This window comes from Ranitomeya imitator, chromosome 3 (assembly GCF_032444005.1).
Source record: "Ranitomeya imitator isolate aRanImi1 chromosome 3, aRanImi1.pri, whole genome shotgun sequence".
NCBI classification, from domain to species: domain Eukaryota; kingdom Metazoa; phylum Chordata; class Amphibia; order Anura; family Dendrobatidae; genus Ranitomeya; species Ranitomeya imitator.
The window spans coordinates 513060797-513066494 of NC_091284.1; positions in this window are offsets into that span (position 1 = coordinate 513060797).

Consider the following 5698-nt stretch of genomic DNA (forward strand, 5'->3'; position numbering starts at 1 on the left):
GTATTACCTGAGCTTAAACCTGAGCCTATGCAGTGCGATAAGACTTTGACCAGAGTTGAACGGCAAGAACACAGACGTCTGAATGGGCTGTGTTTCTACTGTGGTGATTCCACTCATGCTATCTCTGATTGTCCTAAGCGCACTAAGCGGTTCGCTAGGTCTGCCACCATTGGTACGGTACAGTCAAAATTTCTTCTGTCCGTTACCTTGATCTGCTCTTTGTCATCGTATTCTGTCATGGCATTTATGGATTCAGGCGCTGCCCTGAATTTGATGGACTTGGAGTATGCTAGGCGTTGTGGGTTTTTCTTGGAGCCCTTGCAGTGTCCTATTCCATTGAGAGGAATTGATGCTACGCCTTTGGCCAAGAATAAGCCTCAGTACTGGACCCAGCTGACCATGTGCATGGCTCCTGCACATCAGGAGGTTATTCGCTTTCTGGTGTTGCATAATCTGCATGATGTGGTCGTGTTGGGGTTGCCATGGCTACAAGTCCATAATCCAGTATTAGATTGGAAATCCATCTCTGTGTCCAGCTGGGGTTGTCAGGGGGTACATGGTGATGTCCCATTTCTGACTATTTCATCATCCACCCCTTCTGAGGTTCCAGAGTTCTTGTCTGATTACCGGGATGTATTTGATGAGCCCAAGTCCGATACCCTACCTCCGCATAGGGATTGTGATTGTGCTATCGATTTGATTCCTGGTAGTAAATTCCCAAAAGGTCGACTGTTTAATTTATCTGTGCCTGAGCACGCCGCTATGCGGACTTATGTGAAGGAATCCTTGGAGAAGGGGCATATTCGCCCGTCATCGTCGCCATTAGGAGCAGGGTTCTTTTTTGTAGCCAAGAAGGATGGTTCACTGAGACCTTGTATAGATTACCGCCTTCTAAATAAGATCACGGTTAAATTTCAGTACCCCTTGCCGTTGTTATCTGATTTGTTTGCTCGGATTAAGGGGGCTAGTTGGTTCACCAAGATAGATCTTCGTGGTGCGTATAATCTTGTGCGTATTAAGCGAGGCGATGAATGGAAAACTGCATTTAATACGCCCGAGGGCCATTTTGAGTATCTAGTAATGCCATTCGGACTTGCCAATGCTCCATCTGTGTTTCAGTCCTTTATGCATGACATCTTCCGAGAGTACCTGGATAAATTCCTGATTGTGTACTTGGATGACATTTTGATCTTCTCGGATGATTGGGAGTCTCATGTGAAGCAGGTCAGAACGGTGTTTCAGGTCCTGCGTGCTAATTCTTTGTTTGTGAAGGGATCAAAGTGTCTCTTTGGTGTTCAGAAGGTTTCATTTTTGGGGTTCATCTTTTCCCCTTCTACTATCGAGATGGACCCTGTTAAGGTCCAAGCCATCCATGATTGGACTCAGCCGACATCTCTGAAAAGTCTGCAAAAGTTCCTGGGCTTTGCTAATTTTTATCGTCGCTTCATCTGCAATTTTTCTAGTATTGCCAAACCATTGACCGATTTGACCAAGAAGGGTGCTGATGTGGTCAATTGGTCTTCTGCTGCTGTGGAAACTTTTCAAGAGTTGAAGCGTCGTTTTTCTTCTGCCCCTGTGTTGTGTCAACCAGATGTTTCGCTTCCGTTCCAGGTCGAGGTTGATGCTTCTGAAATTGGAGCAGGGGCTGTTTTGTCACAGAGAAGTTCTGATTGCTCGGTGATGAAACCATGCGCCTTCTTTTCCAGGAAGCTTTCGCCTGCTGAGCGAAATTATGATCTGGGCAATTGAGAGTTGCTGGCCATGAAGTGGGCATTCGAGGAGTGGCGTCATTGGCTTGAAGGAGCTAAGCATCGCGTGGTGGTCTTGACTGATCATAAGAACTTGACTTATCTCGAGTCTGCCAAGCGGTTGAATCCTAGACAGGCTCATTGGTCGCTGTTTTTTGCCCGTTTTGACTTTGTGATTTCGTACCTTCCAGGCTCTAAAAATGTGAAGGCGGATGCTCTATCTAGGAGTTTTGTGCCCGACTCTCTGGGTTTATCTGAGCCGGCGGGTATCCTCAAAGAGGGAGTAATTGTGTCTGCCATCTCCCCTGATTTGCGGCGGGTGCTGCAAAAATTTCAGGCTAATAAACCTGATCGTTGCCCAGCGAAGAAACTGTTTGTCCCTGATAGGTGGACGAATAAAGTTATCTCTGAGGTTCATTGTTCGGTGTTGGCTGGTCATCCTGGAATCTTTGGTACCAGAGAGTTAGTGGCTAGATCCTTTTGGTGGCCATCTCTGTCGCGGGATGTGCGTACTTTTGTGCAGTCCTGTGGGATTTGTGCTCGGGCTAAGCCCTGCTGTTCTCGTGCCAGTGGGTTGCTTTTGCCCTTGCCGGTCCCGAAGAGGCCTTGGACACATATCTCTATGGATTTTATTTCAGATCTTCCCGTCTCTCAAAAGATGTCAGTCATTTGGGTGGGGTCTGTGATCGCTTCTCTAAGATGGTCCATTTGGTACCCTTGTCTAAATTACCTTCCTCCTCTGATTTGGTGCCATTGTTCTTCCAGCATGTGGTTCGTTTACATGGCATTCCAGAGAATATCGTTTCTGACAGAGGTTCCCAGTTTGTTTCGAGGTTTTGGCGAGCCTTTTGTGGTAGGATGGGCATTGACTTGTCTTTTTCCTCGGCTTTCCATCCTCAGACTAATGGCCAGACCGAACGAACCAATCAGTGTTGTGAATTCTGTGGCAGAGCTCCCTCCTGTGGTCACAAGTGGTACTTCGGCTGATTCTCTGTGAGCTTCTGTTGGTGGAGGGAAGTGGTACTGCGGCTTCTGAGTTTCCTCCCTCAGGTGATCTGGTGAGGTCGTTAGGTGCTTCTCAACTTAACTCCACCTAATGCTTTGATCCTGGCTTCCTGTCAATGTTCCAGTGTTGGACTTGCTTTTCCCTGGATCATTCCTGTGGCCTGCTGCTCTGCATAGCTAAGTTCTTCTTTGCTATTTGTTTGCTATTTTTTCTGTCCAGCTTGTCTAATTTGTTGCTGGAAGCTCTGGGACGCAAAGGGTGTACCTCCATGCCGTTAGTTCGGTACGGAGGGTCTTTTTGCCCCCTTTGCGTGGTTTTCTTTAGGGTTTTGTGTAGACCACAAAGTTACCTTTTCTATCCTCGCTCTGTTAAGAAAGTTGGGCCTCACTTTGCTGAATCTATTTCATCCCTACGTTTGTCTTTTCATCTTAACTCACAGTCATTATATGTGGGGGGCTGCCTTTTCCTTTGGGGTATTTCTCTGAGGCAAGGTAGGCTTATTTTCTATCTTCAGGCTAGTTAGTTTCTCAGGCTGTGCCGAGTTGCATAGGCAGAGTTAGGCGCAATCCACGGCTGCCTCTAGTGTTGTTTGGAGAGGATTAGGGATTGCGGTCTGCAGAGTTCCCATGTCTCAGAGCTCGTTCTATGATTTTGGGTTATTGTCAGATCACTGTATGTGCTCTGACCGCTATGTCCATTGTGGTACTGAATTGCCTTTCATAACAAATCAGACCTTGGAAACATATCTGAGATGCTTTATTTCTGCTGATCAGGATGACTGGGTGTCCTTTTTGCCTTTGGCTGAGTTCGCCCTTAATAATCGGGCCAGCTCGGCTACCTTGGTTTCGCCGTTTTTCTGCAACTCTGGGTTCCATCCTCGTTTCTCTTCAGGGCAGGTTGAGTCTTCGGACTGTCCTGGTGTGGATACTGTGGTGGACAGGTTGCAGCAGATTTGGACTCATGTAGTGGACAATTTGACCTTGTCCCAGGAGAAGGCTCAACGTTTCGCTAATCGCAGACGCTGTGTGGGTCCCCGACTTCGTGTTGGGGATTTGGTTTGGTTATCTTCTCGTCATATTCCTATGAAGGTTTCCTCTCCTAAGTTTAAACCTCGTTTCATTGGTCCGTATAGGATTTCTGAGGTTCTTAATCCTGTGTCTTTTCATCTGACCCTTCCAGATTCTTTTTCCATACATAACGTATTCCATAGGTCATTGTTGCGGAGATACGTGGCACCTATGGTTCCATCTGTTGATCCTCCTGCCCTGGTTTTCGTGGAGGGGGAGTTGGAGTATATTGTGGAGAAGATTTTGGATTCTCGTGTTTCAAGACGGAAACTCCAGTATCTGGTTAAGTGGAAGGGTTATGTTCAGGAAGATATTTCCTGGGTCTTTGCCTCTGATGTCCATGCTCCCGATCTTGTTCGTGCCTTTCATATGGCTCATCCTGGTCGTCCTGGGGGCTCTGGTGAGGGTTCGGTGACCCCTCCTCAAGGGGGGGGTACTGTTGTGAATTCTGTGGCAGAGCTCCCTCCTGTGGTCACAAGTGGTACTTCGGCTGATTCTCTCTGTGAGCTTCCGTTGGTGGAGGAAAGTGGTACTGCGGCTTCTGAGTTTCCTTCCTCAGGTGATGTGGTGAAGTCGTTAGGTGCTGTTCTATTTAACTCCACCTAGTGCTTTGATCCTGGCCTCCAGTCAATGTTCTAGTATTGGACCTGTTTCCTCCTGGATCGTTCCTGTGGCCTGCTGCTCTGCATAGCTAAGTTCCGCTTTGCTATTTTGTTTGCTGTTTTTTTCTTTCCAGCTTGTCTATTTGTTTTTTCCTGCTTGCTGGAAGCTCTGGGACGCAGAGGGTGTACCTCCGTGCCGTTAGTTCGGTACGGAGGGTCTTTTTGCCCCCTTTGCGTGGTTTTTGTAGGGTTTTGTGTTGACCGCAAAGTTACCTTTCCTATCCTCGCTCTGTTCAGAAAGTCGGGCCTCACTTTGCTAAATCTATTTCATCTCTACGTTTGTCTTTTCATCTTAACTCACAGTCATTATATGTGGGGGCTGCCTTTTCCTTTGGGGTATTTCTCTGAGGCAAGGTAGGCTTATTTTCTATCTTCAGGCTAGCTAGTTTCTCAGGCTGTGCCGAGTTGCATAGGGAGCGTTAGGCGCAATCCACGGCTGCCTCTAGTGTGGTTGGAGAGGATTAGGGATTGCGGTCAGCAGAGTTCCCACGTCTCAGAGCTCGTTCTATGTTTTTGGGTTATTGTCAGGTCACTGTATGTGCTCTGACCTCTATGTCCATTGTGGTACTGAATTACCTTATCAGAACACTGAATAGACCGAGGATAGTAAAGATAGCTTTGCGGTCAGCACAAAAACCTACAAACAACCACGCAGAGGGCGCAAAAAGACCCTCCGTACCGACTAACGGCACGGAGGTGCTCCCTCTGCGTCCCAGAGCTTCCAGCAAGCAAGAAAAACCAATATAGCAAGCTGGACAGAAAAAATAGCAAACAAAAGTAACACAAGCAGAACTTAGCTTATGCAGGGCAGACAGGCCACAAGAACGATCCAGGAGAGAGCAAGACCAATACTGGAACATTAACTGGAGGCCAGGAACAAAGAACTAGGTGGAGTTAAATAGAGCAGCACCTAACGACTTAACCTCGTCACCTGAGGAAGGAAACTCAGAAGCCGCAGCCCCACTCACATCCACCAGAGGAAGCTCATAGACAGAACCAGCCGAAGTACCACTCATGACCACAGGAGGGAGCTTGACCACAGAATTCACAACAGCTGTGAGTGGAGCTGCTGCTTCTGAGGTTCCTTACACAGGTGACGTGGTTTATCCTTTGGTTGGCTGCTCTATTTTCCTCCACTCAGATCGTTACTCCATGCCAGCTGTCAATGTTCCTGCATTGGTTCAGTTCGCTCTTGGATCTTTCTGGTGACCTGTC